Genomic DNA, 22942 nt, shown 5'->3' on the forward strand with positions numbered 1-22942 from the left:
CATTTCAAAACAAGACAGGAAAGGTAACTTTGAATCCCAGTGATTACGACCTCAGCCAACATGCAAAAAGAAACATCACTGGAAAAGGACAAACAGAAAGACTAAATACGAAACCCAGGAATCCAATCCAGATGCCCGTTTAGTACCTGTCTCTCTCTTGGGTGCTTTGTCAGCATTTCCCGGAGCCTCTACCTTCTTCCCCAGCCTTTCAGCAAGGCTGCGCTTCACTGGAAGGCTGCCTACATCATCTTCAGAGAAAACAAGGAATATTGTAAGAACTTTTCTTTGCAGGAAGGTTTGAGAACAGTCAACAATAAGCTTCTCTTTTTCAAGCATATTTTCATAGAATTGCCTTTCAGCTGCTAAATGATTTTTTTTTTTTTTTCCATTTCTGCCGTCAACACAGATCTCCACTGCAATGTATTTTCCCTTCATACATCACAAATACTCTTTAATGCAGTCATATATAGAAGGCAGCACCTACGTAACAGCTCGTAAAAAGTTCTCACCCGCAGAGGCTTTCCATTTTCCTTGTCTATCAGCAAGATCTACTCGAACCACAGGTTCCTCCCCTAAAACAAAAGGGAATTTTTTTTTCTATTTCACAGAAACCAGTAGCCAACAGAAATATTATCCTGTTAGCCCATGTCCAAAAAACCCTAGTCAGACACTGTTTTGACAGCTAGACCACACAAACTCATATTTTAACTATAATTAACATGGAAAAAAAATATTAATAGTCTCAGTGCTTGCTTCAAATTCCAGCTGAGATAGTAGAGAGTGAATCTGAGTCTGCTTGACACCTATACTTTGTGCAGAACAAAGCTGCATAAGCAAGCAGAATATTCTTAGGTGCAAATGCTGAGAAATATTCCTTTCTAAGGTGAATGTCTACAAGTAAAAGTACTTCCACACTTTTTTCCCTTTAAAAGGCATTTGCACAGCTCTAAACAATTTATACACAAACTCCTGTCATACTGTGTCCACACCTGCCACTGTACGCCTCTTTAATGCTTCAGAAATTGCTTCTTATATAGCACTGGCTTCTACAGCTCGCTCTTCTCGTTACTCTTCTGTTTTTCAGTTACCCCCCTATTGGCATACTGACACTTTTTTTTTTCTCCTGCCACTGCACTTAACCTGAGCACCAAATCTTTCCAGTACAACCAGGGACTTTAAGCATAAAAGCACGTTTTGAACAGAAGGCAGCACCAGAAGGCTAACATGGGTGAATTGTTTTAATTATTGCTTAACCCTCCAGTTTAGGAGTAATGAAATCAAAACAAAAGCATTCATTATTACCTTTCTTGGAAGACACTGTCACAGTTCTCACCACTGTCCGGACATTTTCCTCTTCTGGAGCAGGAAAAATCATAGAATCAACGGGACGAAGAGAAGATCTTGAAGAACCTTCTGTTCAGAGCAACCAAAACATAAGGAAGTTTACCCAACATAAAAAACTATCACAAAGAACAAAAAACTTTAAATGATTTGTTACTGTCAAAAATACAGCAAGCAGAGCATGTAAAGAAGAGAGGTGACTAATTTGCCTCTGGTTGCCCTTTGGACTCCCATTTAGAATACCAGCTGGCTGAGAATCAGGTTGCTTTATGCCCCCAGCTAAAAATGGAAGTCTGTCCCTCAAGCAGCTCCCAGTCACCATCACCTGCCGTGAACAGGATAAGAAAGTAGGCAATATTAACTCACCACCGTGTCTCTTCTTTTTTTCCTTCATCTTCTGCCATTTGATTTCCTCAAGTGTTTTTATTCCAAAATTCAGATTGCCCTCTGAAAACAGGAAACAGTTCATGAGACAGGCTTAGAGGCACTCACTGAGGACCACAGGTCCTCAGGCTTCTTAGCGCTCAGGAACTTTCTGAAGTATTTCGAATAAAGCCTGTCAACACTCCTCACAAGTGAAAGAGCCATAGAACCAATGGCATTTTGCCCCTCCTTTCATCCTTCAGGGTTCAAAATGTAGTTTTAATTTTAATCCATTTACACAATATTAGATCCCTCTATCGTTAGATATGGCTTATCAGCAGTGGTTGCAAGGCTGCACGTGCAGCCATTTAAACTCCATGCTGTGGCCCTGTTTTGTTCTCCAAAAGTAAAGAAAAGGAGTTCACCTTTCTGACCCAATGGGCACATGATGGTATTAATGGCAGAAATGAGATCATGGAAATAACCGACTCCATTCAGCACCCCTACATTTTGTTGTGTTTTTACACCACGCTGCTTTTGACTTAACTGTCAAGTTCTTCTGATTTATCCTACTAAGGTGCTGGCATACCTTGTTTAGTAGTAATAGAACTGCCTTTCCGAGTGGAAATCACCCGTAATCCATTTTTGCCTTCCGCAGCTGGATGCTGGACGGGAGTTTTAGTTTCTTCTCCTTCCTCAGAAAGTTGGTCTGAAGGGGAAAAATCGATTCAGTTATGCATAGACCAGGTTGGTCATGATTACGTAGCTCATGCAGTGACACTTCAGCCCATGGTTCATATAAAAAACTTTGTTGCTGTTTTGTTTTGTTTGTTTGTTTGTTTGTTTGTTTGTTTGTTTTTAAACAGCTACACTGACCTGATGAACTCCTAAGTAGAATACACTAGGACAAAACATCTAGGACTCTAGATTCTCTTTGCAGCTTTAACTACTACACAACACATTGCTCTTCAGACAGAAAAAAGAAATTTCCTTCCTAGTTTCACATAGAACTTTACACAAAAGACCAGCTAAAGCCAGGAGTGGTTCTAAGCTTTCCTCCAACGTTTCAGCTTCTGTCCACTGACTGCCAGACAAAGCCACCAGTGACCTGGCCAGACTGCCTGCCCTATCGCTAGTCAGACCTCAGGTCATCTGTGATTTATACACTCATTTACAGCACAGATTCCTTCCAAGAACCAAAGATTTAACACATTCATTTACAGCACAAATTCCTTCAAGAACCAAAGATTTAACACATTCATTTACAGCACAAATTCCTTCAAGAACCAAAGATTTAACACATTCATTTACAGCACAAATTCCTTCAAGAACCAAAGATTTAACACATTCATTTACAGCACAAATTCCTTCAAGAAACAAAGATTTACACAATCATTTACAGCACAAATTCCTTCCAAGAACCAAAACATGCTCACCATCATCATCTTCATCATCATCTGCAGCATTGATTACAACTGGAGGGTGTGTAGGGCTTGGGACATTTTCAGAGTTTTCCACTTTCGTCACCCCCTTAGCTGTGGAGAGGGATTTGACTGGACAGAAAGTTTGTTTTGCTGCAGTGACATCTGAGCCACTTTCAGATCATCGTCCGCGCACTCAGGCGGACTTGGCAGTGTAGCTAGAGGAAGAGGAGGATCATCGGTAATATGGCAGTTTAAAACTTTGACCACAATGCAAAGAGATGGTAGCAAAGGCAGATAACCCGCACAGACAACGAATTCAGCATCTCCTTTTGCCCATCCCATCACTGCTTACACCGTGAACAATGATTTCCCTTCCAACAACAACACATCTCCCTACCACCCAGCAAAAGAGGAAACAACAGGAAGCAAACTGCAAGGCAAACATCACACAAAGCAAAGAGAAGCTGAGCACGAAAGCAGAAAACAAACACCAGCAGTACACTCGGTGCAGTACACCTATGACTGCAGACCTTTTCCTGCCCTCACAAATGAACAGTTACCTGACGCCCCCTACAGGATTGGCACCCACTAAGTAATACTCAAAATTAATTCTTCAGCGCTTAAAGAAAAAGGACCTAAACTCACTCTTGCTTGGTGGTAAGAATTGTCCATCGATGTAACGTCCCTTTGCATGATGGAAAGCACAGTTGGCTTTCTGACAGCCTCCCGGCTGGTTCTCCCAGTAGCAAGGAATCTCACTGCGCTTTTTCTGAAGACAGAAAGAAAGAAAAGCTCGTGATAACATGCACCTGAGGCTTGCAAAGAGATGCACAGCTCCAGATCGTGACAGCTGTCACAACACAGTGCTGAAACAGCATTCCAAAGGTCAGTTTCTCAGTTAAGTGTAGTATTTCTGGGCATATTCACAAAGTTTGCATAAGCTGTAACCACTATGCACATTTAGTTTGGTCATCACTCAGTTTGAGAAGACAGGCACTCTCAGACATCACTTGAGGGTGGCTTAAACTAATACACCTAGGATTATACTAGGATTATTCAGAGGGAAAAAGAACATCTGAAATTGCCTAGGTTAACCCTGTCTAGAACTACTTCTTGGAGACTTAGTTCTGCTGCACCTTTAACTTTCCCCACTTCCTACCCCAGGCAGCTACAACAGCGTTATCTGAAGGACTGTGGGTCAGAAGACACCTGATAGTTCATTATCAAGCCTGCTCCCATGAGGATAGAACAGCCTGTTTATTACCCCCCTGCTCCAGCACGTTTTAGCAGTCTATTTAACAGCTATTCTGCATCTCTTGAGAAAACTGTCAGCATCTAATAAAAAAAAATAAACAAATATCTTGCTAAGACATACCTAAGGCATTGATTTTATTTCCCTCTGCTTCCTCCCACCCCCTCTCTTGGTAACAGAAACCAGTATGATTTTGAAGCAAACAAATCTATCCTCCAAAAGCACAATCAGTACACCTACGGCACTGAAAAATGCTTTTGTGGATTTATTTTGAGAACACATTGTTAGGCACTCACGTCAATTTCCATGTGTCTGAATCGGCAGACATTCCTGAAACAACGACCCTCCTGCCACAGCTTGCAGACCGTCTCATTGCCCAGAGCAGCTTCGCAGTGGCGGTAGGCACATTTGTCTCCCTGGAACCAAAAGGAAACCAACAAGGAAAATAGAGTACAGCCTCAAAAATGGCCATGCTGCTGCCTAATGGTGCTACAACTGAATTCACAATCTATCTGGTTCTCAAGTTAACCAAAGACCAGTGTGCTTCCTCCTCCTAATCTACTCCTTCCTGAAAAAAAGGGGGAAAAAAAAGCAAAGCAAAGGAAAGCCACCATACCTTGCTACAGGTAGAATAGAAATAGAAGTAGCAATCGTCTCCTTGTTTAGACATGCCGACGAGTTCTGCTAACAAGCTCGGGTTCTCTCCACAGGGACTTCCTCTGCTCTTGGAGAGAGCTGTCTTCACCCTTGCCTGGGCTGAAAGTCTTCTACTGGCTTGTGATCAGTGAAATCTTCTTTTTAAAAGTAACCCGAAAGAAAGTAACAAGTGAAAAATAATGAGGAACAAACATTTTTCCAGCTTTCTTCAGTTAATCAAATCAAGTTATCAGTCTCTCAAAGAGAGCAAAGCCTTGAAATCAGCTGTTACATGAACTAACTAAATATTAAAGTTCTGTAAAGCTGCCAGGAGCTTTGTCAGCAAGCGTTCTCTTCCACATCCTCAATAATATGACCTGGAGCACATCTGGAAGCCTGAAAACGGAGTCACTCCTTAAAAAACCACCTGATGATACATGCAAGTCAATAATCAACTATGGCTACAAATAACTTCTCTAGAACACAGTTAGGACGCATTAAACAGCACATTCCAGGCCCTGTGGGTCTTCGATTTCACCTACCTGGACAACCTCAGCAAAGTTATCGATCTTCAAAGGCTTCCAGTTAACTGCTCCTGTAGGCCGAACCAAGACTGAATCCGTGAATTAATAATAAAGGGGTAGGAAGAATTTTCCTCCTCACTTTGCCAAGGGAACCTCTCATCCACAATTCAAACATAGGATGCGCTTTTAAACAGCTTATAACTAAGAGAGGAAGCAAGTCCATTTGAATGCTCTCTCAGACTGGATGCAGCCACGGTTAGTTAGCTCTTCAAAAAAATAAAAAACAAAAACCAAAACAAAACAAAAACAAAAAAAAAACAGCGCATTTAGAGATGAACTCGTGATTCAAAGTGGCTGCAAAAATGAGGCTCCATCTTCCACAGCCGGACAATTTAACTTTTTTTTCTTTTTTTTTTTTTTTAATTTAAAATTCAGCATGTTCCAATCTCTGGTCTTCAAGATTTCTTCACCTATTAAGAAAACACAAAAACCTTTCCCCGTCTTTATTACCTGTACAGCAAAAAACATACCAGTGCATCTAAATCCACTGATGTGCATACGCATACACACATCTGTGTTTATACACACACGAGGAGGGAGTGAGAGAAAGTTAGCGAGAGCGACAGTGAAAATCAGAATTTTTGCCTTTTCGACACAGAGAGCGCGTAAAAATTCTCTCATTTTGAGGGAACTAGAAAAAAATGGAGGCTCTGCAAAAGATTTTGATGAGTATGCCTTCGAGGCCGATGCTTTGTAACATGAGGGATCTGGGGGCCAGCACACAAATATGTATACGGATGTACATGCATACAGGATAAACATATCTATACACCCAAGCGTGCACAGTAGATGTTGTATGATCTCCATATCGAGAACAACTCGTAGCCCTGATCAGACATGTAGAGTTGCAATCAATTAACAGCAGCAAGACAGCAGATCAAGGGTACAGCAAGCTTTGAGAGGCAGGGGAATGCTCACTTTGCCAGTGGCACGGCTGCATGATACCAAGGATTTTGAATTACTTTGATTTTTTGGAAGCAATTTGGTTTTTCTTTCTGCGCTGTAGCTGTGGTGGTTTTACCGTGCTGGGCAGCTAAACCCCACAACCGCTCTCTCACTCCCCCTCCTTTAGATGAGGAGGGGGAGAAGTAAAGCAAAGAACAACTCACGGGTTGAGATAAGGATAATTTAATTAAAGGGAAAAAATTATAATAATTAAATAAAGACTACCATGAACTAAACAATTTAACTAAGGGGAAATAAAAAGGGAAAGGGGAAAAGGGAGGGGAAAAGGAAAAATAAAAAGAAGGGAGGAAAACAAACAAACAAAATAAATGAAGGCTATATGGAAGTGCAGAGGAAAGAAATTACTCTCTACTTCCCACAAATGAGCCATGATTGACCACGTCCTTGAAGCAAGGCCTCAACGCACGCAGCCGGTGTTCGAGAGGAGGACCGACGTTTTCCCAACGAGAGCCCACCCCTCCCCTCTTCTTCCTGTTTCCACCTTTTATTGCTGAGTGGGACATCACATGGTATGGAATATCCCTTTGATTGGTTTAGGTCAGCTGCCCTAGTGATGTTTCTCTCCTCACCTTTTTGCCCACCCCCTAGGAGGGTTAGAGAAAGGCCCAATGCTGTGCCACTGCTGCTCAGCAGTACACACAACACTGGGGTGATAACACTGCTGTTCCAGCTACAAGTACAGAGTACGGCACTGTATGGGCTGCTGCAGGGAAAGTAAACATTCCAGCCAGACCCAGTACAGTAGCAAATACCACAGGTTTGCCATCACGTGCTGTTCCCTAATCCATATATCCATCATCAGCCATTGCTGCAGGATCATGAAAGGTTAGAGAAGACGACTTAGGTCCAATTTAACAGCCAATGAGTTTTCGATGAGCAGAGCTGCAACAGATTTTATTTCGCCACAAGCATTTTTTTTTCTTTTTTTCTGATATGAAGTCAGAAATTTTGATTTTTTTTTTTTTTTAAGACACTAAATGTCACAAAACCTGCAACCAGTTCAAATTAGAGTGATTCTGAATCCTTTCATTAAAACGCTGCACATTTCTGTGCAAATTATTTCTGACTCTTCTGGACAAAAGTGGATGAAATAGTTCTTACAAATTAATAATAAAAGGTTGGAAGCTTTTACTCACACAAACACTAGTGAATTTTCCAGGAAATATTGTTTTGGCAGGGAATTTTCCCAAATCTAAAATAAAGAGAGGAAAAGTTGGGTTCTCATATTAGTTACTGCTTTTGACTGCTGGACAAAGGGAATAAAAACAGTAGTTAAGTGCAACGTTTCCTTCTCTTCTTTAGTATGGATAGGAATCGTCACTTCGGACCTTTAGCACCTTCAGAAACACACCCAGTGCCATGCAGGTTCCTCTGCAGCTACTTCTAACAATTACTGGTGCTCCTTAGCATGGAAGTTTGACTCAAAACACTCTCCAGATTTAGCTCTTTTGACTGCCCAAGGAGCTCATCATTTTGCTTGTTGCCTTCCATTTTCCTGAACACACCGGGAACGCTGTTCAGAATCTGAATGGATCTGGTCTAAGGAATAGGAAGAAAGCAAAACCAACGATACCTTGCAGTATTCCAAATTCCAAAAAAGCAGTCTCATTTTAAAAAGGACCTCAAAAGCTTTTTTTTTTTTTTTAAACTGACATCTGCCAACATAGCAATCCAAGCGCTAAACCAACTGAAGTTGCCCCTGAAAGCCTGAATAAAAATGAGTAACTCTGGTGCACTCAGCAGGTCTGTAATAGAAGTTGGTAAGGGTTTTAGATTTCTTTTTTTTTGCTCCAGGGTGCTGGTAAAATTTTTGCATTAAGAGATTTTGAACCTTTTGTACCAAAGAATTAGAGATGCGCTACAGTGCCAGTAGCTGGGGGTCTGGAAATACACACCAACAAGTGTCATAAGCTTTGCCTTTGCTGAAGGAAGATGAATACTACAAAGAAAATCTGTCTAGTTTGTTTTACAGGCTTGTCTTTCTCAGTACGGAACAAACTGACCTCCCTGGTCTAACTTTGCAGTGCCTATTCTGCCTTTGTCCTGCAGAGAAGAGCGAGAAAGGAACAAATCTATTTTTGCACCCCAAAAACGCATTAGAGGAGGATTATCACACCCACCTAAGGGTACTTCCTTGTTTGTTTATAAAGCACAAAGCATTTCTCTTGGACAGTCTCTGTTGCTGGCCTCTTTTGTGCCTTCCATTTATAATAAAGATATTAAGATGCTTACCCCTTGCTTGTTTTTTTTTTTTATTTGTTTGTTTGTTTGTTTTTGTTTTTTTTAAAGAACGGTGGAAGTGGAGAGTCGGATGACAAGCAAGAACAAACACTAGAAACTCCTTGTTCTGCCCCTGCTTTTTAATCACCCAGCATCACCCCGGCTGCAAAACAGCCTCTGCTGATTTACCTGCTTGTTAAAGCACCCCACAGGCTGCAAGTGTGGTGTGCTAGGTGTCAAGTTATATTTAACGGTGCACACGTAACCATTCATCTTCCCACAGTCGAAGCACAGAACAGCCTCTTGCTAACACAACTCATCCCTGCTGCTGCAAGAAACCTCATGGCCTGCAGGAAAACCTCAAGCTAAGAGTTCCAAAGCAAAAGCAGAAAACGCATCATTTGTACTCTTTCTATTTGAGGGAATTCTAGCTGCTAAATGCTGCCTACATCTGAGGGCACGTTCTGAGGCTGCCGGGAAGGACACTCAACACCCACTGACAGCAGGAGTGCAAAGATGCCAGCCAAGAAGGCAAAGGTTAGAGCTGAACGCTGCCTCAGCTTCCTCCAGCAGCCAGCTGGGGGTCACCTTTCACCACGCTCTCTGAGACTCGGAGCCCCGAGTTACCGCAGCCGCCACGTACAGCTGCTCCTTGCTGGCCCAAACTATTTGAAGAGTCTTCAGACTTCAGGGACCTGTTTTACGACAGCCTCAAGATCAAATTCATCTGTTCCTGAAGGCGCTGATCGTCCTGCTGTTTCTGTAGCTGTCAAAGAACAATCCTGAACTGAGGCACTCGTCTGATCAAACAGTGCTTCGGCACAGATTTCTCTTTAGCTTGACACATCAAGGTGAAGACGAATCGATTCTTGCAAGCAACCTCTCAAGCAGGGATCTAATAAGGTGACCAAAACGACAGATCTGTTGTGCAGATCTGAGCACGTCACTCTGCAGGGAATCACTTTCAAGCCTAAGATGTTTCACCCATCTCCCTGCCCCAGAGCGACACAAGGAAAGCTCTTAAGCAATTGCTAGCCTCTCCTCAGTGCTCACGAGTCCCAAATCACTAATTTTACAATATATAAACCATGGCAGCTGGCACCTAGATGGCACACGGTGACACTGCACACGTGGGCAGTGCTGTCAGGAGCTGGAAAGTCAGGGGTGAGGGGGTTAAGGGAAAACCACACATCCGTTTAGCAACTTGGCTCCCGTAGGATACTTCCTACGGCAGGAGTTTTAGCAAAGTCCCTCCCTCAGAGGGACCTGCTGGCTAATTAAAACAGGACTTCTGCTGGAGCAGTCAGAAGGCAGCAGGGTATCAGGAGATATCCAGTGGGCATCACCGTCAGCCTGTGGCAGTTTGGGGTCCAGGTATCAGTGGTTATGCGTGGTTTTCTCTGCTTCACTTTCTCCAAAGCTGTGAAAAAATAGTTCTTTTACAGCACTGTACAGTCACACGTTACGGATGGAACCAGCTGCATCAACTTCCAGTACGACGGTGTTGGAAAAAGGTGCTTTTGGTGGTCAGGAGCACAACAGCTCTGGTGAGGTGTTATTTAAGTGTGTTCTTACATCTGAGTTTCCTCATAGCAGTATGTAGCTGAGGGGGTCCAGGTTTCCCAGGTAAGATTGATGTTTTTTCTCCTACCAAGCACCAGCTCAGTATACAAAGCTCTGTTAATAACACCCAAGCGTGTAGATGTTAAACTGAAACTGCTTTTAAACCTATTTGTTGTTACGAAAATAGCTTAATACACCATCTTCACAGGGTAAAAATTCACATGGAAGGACAAAAAAACCCAGAAGCGCTTCCTGAGCTTCAGTTTACCAACAGCACCATCGGATTTAGATCCTGGCCTGGCAGCCAGGATGCAGGGTCTGTAAGCATTGCTGCGATGTGCAAGTGCCAAGGCAGGTTTCTGGCCTGCCCTGAATAAAATACCTTTTTTTTTTAATACAAACAGCGTGCCAGGTACGCTGTAATGCCAATGTGCCAGCTCAATAGAGGATGTCAAACAACAGAGGCGTTTATCCTAATTTCTGGCATGAAAACACTTTTAACAGCATTCTTTTCATGAAGAAAACCCTCTCTATCTTCTCCAATGCTCCAGGATCTGCTGCAGCTGCAGCAGCCGCGCTGGTACAACCCACATCTTTGCCAAATCTTTTCAATAATTGTGCTTTACCTCGGCAATGTTGAGGTCACTCCTCTTCCTCCTCCAGCTGAGCAAGCAGCTCGCTGGCTCTGCCACACCGCAGGTGCGGAAGCGAAAGCTGGGAACACAGGAGTCAAACTCTCAGTGCTCACAAAGCCACCAGGGCAGAGGGCTGACACAGAGGCACCCCGGATCCGCTCTCCCTCCCCGCTGCGAGGCTCGCAGCAGCCCCAACCCGAAGCACACACAATGCTTCGCATGGTGATGTCACCGCTGATTCTGAGTCCCCACGTGAGGATCTGCTTCACCACTCTCAACGTTGGTGTTGGTTTTTGATTTTTGTTTTTCTTTTTTTCTTTTAAACATTCTCAGCTTATGGGAAACCATCAGGTAAACCACAGATCGCTAGGGAAGAAGGCCCACACGAGGGAAGTCCGTGCTTTTCTTCCAGGCAGTGGCACGTGCTTTAACACGCTGCGTTCGACAAAGCAGCTCTCCCCGTTTTGCTCAGTGGCAACAGGCACGACTGCAACGCACACAGGTGTAGGCAGCACCTGCAGGTCCCAAACCCTTAACCCGTTTTTAGAGAGCACCAATTTTTTAAGTAGTGCTTTTCCCTTAATCCATGACCCCTTCTTTCCTTTATTTCTATCGGGTGGCTCTCCTCCATTTTCCTCCTCAGTGTCTGAGCAGACACTGGGAATCGTTTCCGGAGGAAGGGCACGGCTGAAGCTCCTCCATCTACTCTCCGAGAAAAGAGAGTATGTTAAAGAATACATCTTTCCTTTCTTTTCCCTTTTTTAAATACAATTTCTGAAATCAACGCTGCGGCCTGGCAGCAAATACCTACGGGACTAAAGGTGATTCCTCATCCTCACTGTAACGTTGTAGTTAACCTCCCAACGAACCCATCTCCCCAGGAAGCGGCCATTTGAGATGGGAAGGGGCAGAGCAAGAGGAAGCTCTCCTTAGCCTAGCTCTTCCCCCAACACCACCTCGCCACCCAGCACCAAATTCAACTCACCTGCTCCGCCCGATCACTCGAACGGGCGTCCGACGCTGGCACACGCCGCAGCGGTGGTTCTGACGTGCCTTAAATCACCTCTCCGCAGAATATCTCGGGTCTGTACGCTCAAATAACGCAGTATTTGAGAAATAACGCCCAGAGCTCACACTCTGAGTGCAGCCCAACAGCACCGAAGCACCGGTAGGCTAAACATTCCAAACCTGGCAACAAGGCTGACCCAAGCAACAGCACGGAACCCTTCTGCACCTTCAGCGTGGACATCAGCGTAAGGAAACACAGACCTCCTCGATCCAAATTTTAAGCGAGAAACGCAAAAGGTCACCCAACCGGCTTGTTTTCAGCAAGCTAAAGGAGAAATTAAGGCGACAACCGGGTGCATCCAGAGTTAGTCAGATCCTGAAGGCAGTTCCTTGGGGGAACGGAGGAGCAACGCGCCAGATGAGGGCTGCCTTACAGCGCACCCCTTAGAGGCACTGCTACGGAAGGAAGGCAGAAGGTTGGAACTCGAAAGAACTCGCAAGGCGCCCGTTAAGGGGGAAATCTTTCATTTTTTTCTCAGCAGAACCTCCCCTCTCCCCTCTACCCCCCCCATGAAGGCAGCCCGGGGACTCTTTGCTTCCTTAGGGAGAGGGCAGGGACGGGGCAGGGTGGTGGGACAGATGGCCAGAGGTTCGGATGGACGGACAGACAGCCGGACAGAGGGCCCAGCAAGGCCTGACGAAGGGCTCAGGAGCGGGAGGGAAGGGCAGGGCGAGGGGAAAGGCAGAGAAGTACAAATCTCTTTTTCCTTGTGATAACTTTTCTTGACCAAAAAACACGATTGTGAATGAGGCAAAATGAAAGATGTAACATGGGGACGTGCGGATACTCACGATGATGCAGCCTTCTATCCGCATGTTCACCTGCTCATAGAGCCACACCTGGATCCTCGACCTCTGCAGAACGAAGGAGGAGAGTAAGTCGGGCCACAAACACTGAGCACTTTTGTTCTCTCATGTGTTCAGAAATACCTGCTAGCCACAGCCACGACAGCTCCCAAACGCTCCGAGGAGCAACTCTCAGGGGCAGTTCCAATGTGCAATCTGACATTTGAGCGTTATACCATCGGGTGAATACTACACGTTTGGTGAAGAACACGTTTCCAGTCACAAGGGAACACCCCTGCACGCCCGGCTACACGAGGGGGAAATGCCGGGCTCCTTGTGCCCACCAGCACACCGCACAGCTCTCCATCCCCCACAAACCCGTCCCGGGACACAGCCAGGAGCCAAAAACTCACCGAGGGGAATCCCCAGACCCTCCCCACTCCCCCCACACTCCCCAAATCCCCATCCCCGCCCCCTCCCCGCGGTACTCACGTTCTGCAGGTAGCGGAAGATGAGGTTCTGGGGCGCTGCGTTAAGGGCTCAGCACGGGGACGACAGTTCCGGGCTCGGGACAAGGCCCCAAACCCCACAGCGAGGCCTCAGGGCCCCGCGACAAGGCCTCAAGGCCCGGGCCGAGCCCCCTGAGGTCCGAGCCGCCCCCCACCCACCTCCCCGGCACCCCCCAGCCGCAGGAAGGATACGATGGGCTGCACCATCACCTTCTGCACCTTCTGGCCCTGCCCGCGGTACGCCATGGCTGCTGCCGCCTCGCCGCTCCCGCTCCCAGCACCGCAGGCAGAAGAGGCGAAGGCTGATGGTAGAACAGGGCTTCTTGGGGTGAAGGGAAAGCGAGGGCAGGTGGGTGCAGTCTCTGAGCTCTCCTCCTCCTGATTTTGCTTTTTCTCCCCCATTTCTGAGCCGGCAGAAGTCCCCGTGAAGTCCTTCGGCACGATGAAGGCCTGCGTGAGCTCCAGCAGCAGTTTCGTCGGCGGAGGTTTTCCCTGGTGGGGCCGGGGCGTCACAGCACACACACACACACACACACACAGACGCGTGGTTTTGTCCAAACATTAAGTATTTACAACAAATTCGACAAGCGCTTTTCCTCTGCCAGCAGCAAATGCCTGAGGGCCCCCACAGCTTCACAAATCATAGCGGGAAGTGCCTACCGTGCCGCGAAAAGTTCGGAAAATAATTCAAAATTGATCTGCTAGGGGAAAAAAAACGATGGCTGGTGGCAGGGTACACAATACACCCGAATCTCAGCTCTGTCCTCCGCAGGGTCAGTGCCCACGCCCAAGTGCGATGCTGATGGCACCCGAACATTTGCTGTAGCAGGCAGCAGAGCCAGCAGCTCAGGGGAGCAAGTTTTAAAACCAAGAGGCACTTAAACAACCCTTCATCGACCCTGTGACTGCGGCAGAGTCCCGACTGCTCGCCCCGGAGTCCTCACACAGGCAAAAAGCACCAACCAAAGCCTGGGGGAACTTTGGTATAGCACAAGAGAAGGGAGTGGGGGTAGTGGAGCCGCATGGCAGAGCTGCTGCTTTTCACCATTTGATCCTCCCTGATAATTGAAAGGAAGGCTGGGTGGGCTGACCCCCACCCCCATTCCTGGCAGCAAGTTTGGTCCACAACACACTGGAACAACGATTCTGCTCCCTCCCACCCCTACAGCTTCATCATCTGACACGGGTACAGTCAAAACAATGGCATACACGAGTAAAAGTCAAGAGTTGACATAGTAACTCCAGGATTTGGCTATCAACTGTCCGAGAAATCAGAACACCGAAGCTTCACAATGTGCCCAACATCGAGTTGTGCCAAGGGCGGAGGAAGGAAGAAGCTTTACATTTAAGCCTTCAGAGCATCGCTCCATCAGAAGATCGATTTGCAGCCACCATGGCGTGCCAATGGAGATCTTTCTGTGCCAAAAGAAGTGCTTTGTCCTCTCGATATCGAAGGTAACCACCTATAGTTACAGAATGGATGCACAAGACCTTAACTCTGACCAGCAGGGAAATTTAGGACAACTGAGCGCAGATCCTGCCAATTTCTACCACTTCGGACTGTGCTTTAAGTCTCATTGCAAAGCCTCAGTTAGAAAAAGGATCACCTCGGGGTATCCAACAAGAAGAACAGTTTTAATTTTTTTTTTTTTTTTTAATTATACCCTAGGACTACGCAGTTCAACTGTCAATCATCTCGGAGAGTTCAAGGAGGAGGTCATCCTCGTCCTTCCCTGGGTCTAAGTCGATTTCGGCTTCCAGTCTGCCTCCTGAGATTTCCCAAAGTAGCTTCTCAAAATCTTCATCCGCAGATAAGGGCACGTTCCCTGTGGAACTCAGCCAGCGTGTCCGTGCCTCTTCTGGCTGGGAAGAAGCTGAGGTCGAGGTCTCGAGATCCATCTCCATCTGCTCCTCAAATCTTTCCGGGCTTCCAAGACGCACTTCAGGTCTTGGGAGAGCAAGAAAGAACAATCAGGATATGCCATTTCTTAACGGGAAATCCTTTTCCTGCAAACCGGCTCTTAAAACTGTAGGCAAGCCCTCCTATGCTTCAATCTTACACAGGGATTGTTATCAATCAACCCAGGGCTACATTTAGAGCCCGATGTGTTACCAGGTACATTTTTCAGTCTGGGGGTTTATCTGTGAAGCCAGGGCACCTGGAGTTGAGGTGGCATTCTTGAGGACCAAAAGGCAGAGGACACTACTCATCATCTATCACCTCACGAGGAAGTAGAACTTCACCTCATCCTCGTTCAGGTATTCAGACAACCCAAGAAGTCACCGGAAAGCTGTGCTGACTTGCAGCATTTCAAGAAAGCCTAATTAAGCAATCCTGCTAGCTGCTAGAAAGTGGTTTCAGGTGACTTATTCCTTTGATGGATTTTGGCTTCAATTATCTCAGAACCCTCATTTTTTCCCACATGTGACAGAACTTATGTTTCCCTGGGGATATACACTGATTAAGAAAAAGAACAAGTTGGGGTTGTCACCTGTTTTGGGGATTTTCTTCAAGTCTGATGGCTGGGACGTGCTCCGGCACGTCTGAAACACCCTAGAAAGCAGCAAAACAGTATTTATGACACATGGGTAAAAGATTCCTTAATAGCTTTTTCCTCCACACTGCTTCTCCTCTGGCATTGCGGAGCCGTGGCCAAAATACAAAACCAAGGTGCTCCTGAAGAAAGTTCACATTCACCTGGAGGTTACTCACGATCTGGTGTCTTTTAAGAACATGGCATTAATGGACAAAATCCCCCACACCAGAGAAATCACAGCATCAGAGTACCGGTTAAAGAGTGCCATTCATCTCATAAATACAGAAGGGTTCTACAAGCATCCTGGAGACAGCTACTGGATTTCAAAGGAAACAGAAGGCCTGCAGAACGTTTGAGTTTTCCACCTTTTCAAATAGAGGAGGGTAGAAATTTAACAAGGGATCCATCGCTGCATTAGCCCCTGGCCTTACCATGGCTGCTTTTCTGGCTGGAGGTCCCATCATGTCAGCATCAAAGGCAGTCTGTAGTTCCACAGCTGCTATGGCAGACGGGTAACTCCCAGGTGCCTTACGTTTCAGTGCCTTCTTCTTGGGGAAAGTGACTTTCCCACGCGAAGGCTTCGCAGATGTCATAAAGTTGGCTAGAGTAAAAGGAAGAGAGAACTGATACAGTCTTGCTCTGCCTCAGGAAAAATCCAGGTTCTCTTAATCATTTCCACAGTCCTTCTACACACTTAAATGCATTTGGCCAGCACAATTACACCGCCATTGCCTGGATTCTCAGGAATCTTTTCCACATAGTAAACTCTGTCTACCAACAAGCCATACAAAGGAACAAAGAAACCGAAGAGCTACAGTAAATAATAATCCAGGACAAGGGAAACCTCAGACACATAGCAATCCTAAGTGCAAGCTAGGTTCACAAATATAGACAGCTTTTATATTTAAAGTCCCGCTCCCGCTAGGAAAGGAAAAAGCAGCAGTTATAGTAGGACAAGAGTGTATGCAACTCTTGTACCAGCTTCCTCTCCCTTGCAGTGATGTCCCACAGTTAAGTTGTTCTACAAAGTCCACATTTGTAGTGTCATTTTCTAGTCTCCCGTTCCTTACCTAACATCTGGCTGGCAGGAAAAGAAACAAACTAAGAAAAAGAAAGTACACCCTTCGCTTCGTAGCACTGCGTGGCAAAATGCACCCAGCCAGAGTTACAGCATGAGAATTGTCATCTTCTGTCTGTATTTCAGAAGACAACCTAAGTAACTCTTAACCTTCAACACTTACTTTTAGCTTCCTGGCCCTGAAATTGAGCTGCCACTTTCCCTGCTGGTTCAGTATTAAAGAAGCCAGCAGTAGATTTGACAGCAGCTTCCTCCTGCCGAAGCTTCTCTTGTTGTTCTCTCTGTTGCCACTTCTCCCACCGTCTCTCTTCAAAGCTCTTCTCTGGACATTTACGAGTTCCACTCTGCTGAGTGGGCTAGAAGGAAAGAAAAGTAGTGCATGAGTAGGACAAAAAAAATAAATAAAATCCGTGGAGATTTCGTTAAGAAAATCTGATCAGCAATCCCTCCAAAATGGTCTTGATGTGGAACAGCATATTAATCTCGTTCAGGTTACTGTTGGTTTTTTTGTTTGTTTGTTTGTTTGTTTGTTTTCCCATAAAATTCTGCCTGTAACAAGAGCCATGCTTTACTATGGACGCAGTCTCACATATCTGCAATATCCACTATGGCAAGCTTCTTTAAACAGCTAGGGTGTTCTGCTGTACATCTATTTATCACATTCTTTTTAAGCAGCAGAAAGTCATACAAGTTCCCCTATACAGTATCCACTGACAGATTGATTTCCTTGAACACAGAACTCTGGCCTTCTGTATTAAATCCTTCATGTCTGACAGATCAAGTCAGTAAGAACAAAAAGAATTCCCTCCACGTTAACTGTGTAGATTTCAGCTGGTGCTAACAGGGTTTCTTTCTTGCTGTGGTATAAACAGACTGATTCCAAGTTTGAGGATTACAGAGTTGTCTGGAAATGCTGCTGGCGATAGGATTTAGACTGCACTGCAGCTCCTACCAGCTGCTGAAGGGTAAGAACACACTCAAGAGGGTGGCACACGGTGAGTAACAAAACTTGTCAGAATTATCAGAAATTGTACGAATGTATGTGTGTCTTCACAGAGGACTCACCTGTACATCAGGTCCAGAGGAAAGTTTAGGAAAAGGCCGGTTCAATTCCACTGCCTTCTTTTCTTCTTTTTCAGGTGCTTTAAAAAAAGACAAAAAAAAGTGTTGTCAACGGCAGAAATAAAGAAAGCTGGGTACTTGTTTCCTTTGTGCATTTATTTCCTTGTGTCCCATGAGAGAGAGAGAGAAAGGCTACAATGTGCAAGCCATTCAGCATTTATCCATGAAGCAGATCCTGAGCAAACTGAACTTGCTCAATATGGGAAGCACCTCACTGGGGCAGGCATTAAAGCATCTTATTACCTGTTAGTTTTGTGCTCCATAAAGATTTCTGCTCTGCTGGGGCAGGTCCGGGTTGTGCTGAGGGAGCTGGCACATCTCCTTCACTCTGCTGCATCCGCAGAGCTTTCTCACGCTTTATTTCTTCCAAGGTTTTAACACGCACTTCTCCTTCTGGCTTGACTTTTCCTGCCGGCTCCTTCGCCTGCCCTTTGCTGGGCCCGGACAGAGCGAGCTGCTTCTTGGACTCACCCTGAATTTTGCTCTTGCTATGGCATTCTCCTGCTTTTTTCTTCTCTTCTACCAAGCGATTATTCTTTTTTTCAGACAAGGCTTCAGAGAAAGTTTGCATGCGACCTGCACGAGCAGCTCTTGCCCCTGCGCTGGAATCTTCAGTTTTACCGTGCCCTTCAGCCTCGGCTTTGGCTTGAGTTTCGCGTCTCTGAAGAGCTTTCTCACGACGGATTTCCTCCAGTGTTTTCACATGGATCTCTCCCATCGGCTTAGCAGCCTTCCCTGTCATCATCAAGAAATGAGGAGAAGCACCAACATTTAAAGAGAGTCCAGCAATATTTTAAGTCTCCAAAATTTGTCAGAGCACTAAGGAAAACTCATCTTGAGCGTTCCCAATAATGCATCTTAGAACAATATCCTTAGAACAACATTCTCCTCCTCCTCTGAGCCACTTGTATTTTGAAGACCAGCCCTATCCAGAGAGAACTGCTACACAGAAATGCTGCTTTACTTTATTACTTTTTCAGACTGCATTTCAAATTCCTGCTCCTGGCAGTGGTTCTATTCTAATTGTACGTAACGGTTCACAGAAGCAGCTAAAAACCTCGACAAGGCACAAGTAGAAAATAAACACACACCTAGAGCCAGAGTTCTGATAGTGGCTGTCAGAAGAGCTTCAGCACTCAACCAAGAGGCGTCAGTTCTTTGTTTTCGTTTAAATTAGTTTGTAGGGATGTATGAAAGCAGTCCAAGTTCGTGGAAAGGAAGGAGGAGAAAGCATATTTAAGATCTAGCTGTTACCTCTCTCAGTACTGGTCTGTTTAGGAGGTAATCCCAGCCTGTCCTTCAGAGACTTGGGAACTCGAACTGCAAAACAGAAAAAGAACGAATTAGGGAGGCTGCATAATGTCAACTTCAGGTTCACATTTCAAAACAAGACAGGAAAGGTAACTTTGAATCCCAGTGATTACGACCTCAGCCAACATGCAAAAAGAAACATCACTGGAAAAGGACAAACAGAAAGACTAAATACGAAACCCAGGAATCCAATCCAGATGCCCGTTTAGTACCTGTCTCTCTCTTGGGTGCTTTGTCAGCATTTCCCGGAGCCTCTACCTTCTTCCCCAGCCTTTCAGCAAGGCTGCGCTTCACTGGAAGGCTGCCTACATCATCTTCAGAGAAAACAAGGAATATTGTAAGAACTTTTCTTTGCAGGAAGGTTTGAGAACAGTCAACAATAAGCTTCTCTTTTTCAAGCATATTTTCATAGAATTGCCTTTCAGCTGCTAAATGATTTTTTTTTTTTTTTTCCATTTCTGCCGTCAACACAGATCTCCACTGCAATGTATTTTCCCTTCATACATCACAAATACTCTTTAATGCAGTCATATATAGAAGGCAGCACCTACGTAACAGCTCGTAAAAAGTTCTCACCCGCAGAGGCTTTCCATTTTCCTTGTCTATCAGCAAGATCTACTCGAACCACAGGTTCCTCCCCTAAAACAAAAGGGAATTTTTTTTTCTATTTCACAGAAACCAGTAGCCAACAGAAATATTATCCTGTTAGCCCATGTCCAAAAAACCCTAGTCAGACACTGTTTTGACAGCTAGACCACACAAACTCATATTTTAACTATAATTAACATGGAAAAAAAATATTAATAGTCTCAGTGCTTGCTTCAAATTCCAGCTGAGATAGTAGAGAGTGAATCTGAGTCTGCTTGACACCTATACTTTGTGCAGAACAAAGCTGCATAAGCAAGCAGAATATTCTTAGGTGCAAATGCTGAGAAATATTCCTTTCTAAGGTGAATGTCTACAAGTAAAAGTACTTCCACACTTTTTTCCCTTTAAAAGGCATTTGCACAGCTCTAAACAATTTATACACAAACTCCTGTCATACTGTGTCCACACCTGCCACTGTACGCCTCTTTAATGCTTCAGAAATTGCTTCTTATATAGCACTGGCTTCTACAGCTCGCTCTTCTCGTTACTCTTCTGTTTTTCAGTTACCCCCCTATTGGCATACTGACACTTTTTTTTTTCTCCTGCCACTGCACTTAACCTGAGCACCAAATCTTTCCAGTACAACCAGGGACTTTAAGCATAAAAGCACGTTTTGAACAGAAGGCAGCACCAGAAGGCTAACATGGGTGAATTGTTTTAATTATTGCTTAACCCTCCAGTTTAGGAGTAATGAAATCAAAACAAAAGCATTCATTATTACCTTTCTTGGAAGACACTGTCACAGTTCTCACCACTGTCCGGACATTTTCCTCTTCTGGAGCAGGAAAAATCATAGAATCAACGGGACGAAGAGAAGATCTTGAAGAACCTTCTGTTCAGAGCAACCAAAACATAAGGAAGTTTACCCAACATAAAAAACTATCACAAAGAACAAAAAACTTTAAATGATTTGTTACTGTCAAAAATACAGCAAGCAGAGCATGTAAAGAAGAGAGGTGACTAATTTGCCTCTGGTTGCCCTTTGGACTCCCATTTAGAATACCAGCTGGCTGAGAATCAGGTTGCTTTATGCCCCCAGCTAAAAATGGAAGTCTGTCCCTCAAGCAGCTCCCAGTCACCATCACCTGCCGTGAACAGGATAAGAAAGTAGGCAATATTAACTCACCACCGTGTCTCTTCTTTTTTTCCTTCATCTTCTGCCATTTGATTTCCTCAAGTGTTTTTATTCCAAAATTCAGATTGCCCTCTGAAAACAGGAAACAGTTCATGAGACAGGCTTAGAGGCACTCACTGAGGACCACAGGTCCTCAGGCTTCTTAGCGCTCAGGAACTTTCTGAAGTATTTCGAATAAAGCCTGTCAACACTCCTCACAAGTGAAAGAGCCATAGAACCAATGGCATTTTGCCCCTCCTTTCATCCTTCAGGGTTCAAAATGTAGTTTTAATTTTAATCCATTTACACAATATTAGATCCCTCTATCGTTAGATATGGCTTATCAGCAGTGGTTGCAAGGCTGCACGTGCAGCCATTTAAACTCCATGCTGTGGCCCTGTTTTGTTCTCCAAAAGTAAAGAAAAGGAGTTCACCTTTCTGACCCAATGGGCACATGATGGTATTAATGGCAGAAATGAGATCATGGAAATAACCGACTCCATTCAGCACCCCTACATTTTGTTGTGTTTTTACACCACGCTGCTTTTGACTTAACTGTCAAGTTCTTCTGATTTATCCTACTAAGGTGCTGGCATACCTTGTTTAGTAGTAATAGAACTGCCTTTCCGAGTGGAAATCACCCGTAATCCATTTTTGCCTTCCGCAGCTGGATGCTGGACGGGAGTTTTAGTTTCTTCTCCTTCCTCAGAAAGTTGGTCTGAAGGGGAAAAATCGATTCAGTTATGCATAGACCAGGTTGGTCATGATTACGTAGCTCATGCAGTGACACTTCAGCCCATGGTTCATACAAAAAACTTTGTTGCTGTTTTGTTTTGTTTGTTTGTTTGTTTGTTTTTAAACAGCTACACTGACCTGATGAACTCCTAAGTAGAATACACTAGGACAAAACATCTAGGACTCTAGATTCTCTCTGCAGCTTTAACTACTACACAACACATTGCTCTTCAGACAGAAAAAAGAAATTTCCTTCCTAGTTTCACATAGAACTTTACACAAAAGACCAGCTAAAGCCAGGAGTGGTTCTAAGCTTTCCTCCAACGTTTCAGCTTCTGTCCACTGACTGCCAGACAAAGCCACCAGTGACCTGGCCAGACTGCCTGCCCTATCGCTAGTCAGACCTCAGGTCATCTGTGATTTATACACTCATTTACAGCACAGATTCCTTCCAAGAAACAAAGATTTAACACATTCATTTACAGCACAAATTCCTTCCAAGAACCAAAACATGCTCACCATCATCATCTTCATCATCATCTGCAGCATTGATTACAACTGGAGGGTGTGTAGGGCTTGGGACATTTTCAGAGTTTTCCACTTTCGTCACCCCCTTAGCTGTGGAGAGGGATTTGACTGGACAGAAAGTTTGTTTTGCTGCAGTGACATCTGAGCCACTTTCAGATCATCGTCCGCGCACTCAGGCGGACTTGGCAGTGTAGCTAGAGGAAGAGGAGGATCATCGGTAATATGGCAGTTTAAAACTTTGACCACAATGCAAAGAGATGGTAGCAAAGGCAGATAACCCGCACAGACAACGAATTCAGCATCTCCTTTTGCCCATCCCATCACTGCTTACACCGTGAACAATGATTTCCCTTCCAACAACAACACATCTCCCTACCACCCAGCAAAAGCGGAAACAACAGGAAGCAAACTGCAAGGCAAACATCACACAAAGCAAAGAGAAGCTGAGCACGAAAGCAGAAAACAAACACCAGCAGTACACTCGGTGCAGTACACCTATGACTGCAGACCTTTTCCTGCCCT

The 22942-nt window shown here is 44.9% G+C and overlaps 2 long non-coding RNA genes across 2 annotated transcripts; both read right to left on the reverse strand.

Moving 5' to 3' along the window:
- Nucleotides 1-1327: 1327 nt before the first annotated feature.
- LOC309890786 lies at nucleotides 1328-3268 on the reverse strand. Its single transcript, XR_014319451.1, has 4 exons — nucleotides 3141-3268; nucleotides 2294-2413; nucleotides 1708-1788; nucleotides 1328-1413 (listed from the first exon to the last, which is right to left on the reverse strand). It is a non-coding gene; the product is annotated as an uncharacterized lncRNA (long non-coding RNA).
- A 17521-nt stretch (nucleotides 3269-20789) lies between these two features.
- On the reverse strand, nucleotides 20790-22539 carry LOC309890782. The gene is made up of 4 exons (XR_014319448.1): nucleotides 22412-22539; nucleotides 21756-21875; nucleotides 21170-21250; nucleotides 20790-20875 (listed from the first exon to the last, which is right to left on the reverse strand). It is a non-coding gene; the product is annotated as an uncharacterized lncRNA (long non-coding RNA).
- Between the last annotated feature and the right edge of the window lie 403 nt (nucleotides 22540-22942).

The sequence above is a fragment of the Aythya marila genome (genome assembly GCF_965140915.1).
Source record: "Aythya marila genome assembly, contig: HAP1_HAP1_SCAFFOLD_179, whole genome shotgun sequence".
Classification (NCBI taxonomy): domain Eukaryota; kingdom Metazoa; phylum Chordata; class Aves; order Anseriformes; family Anatidae; genus Aythya; species Aythya marila.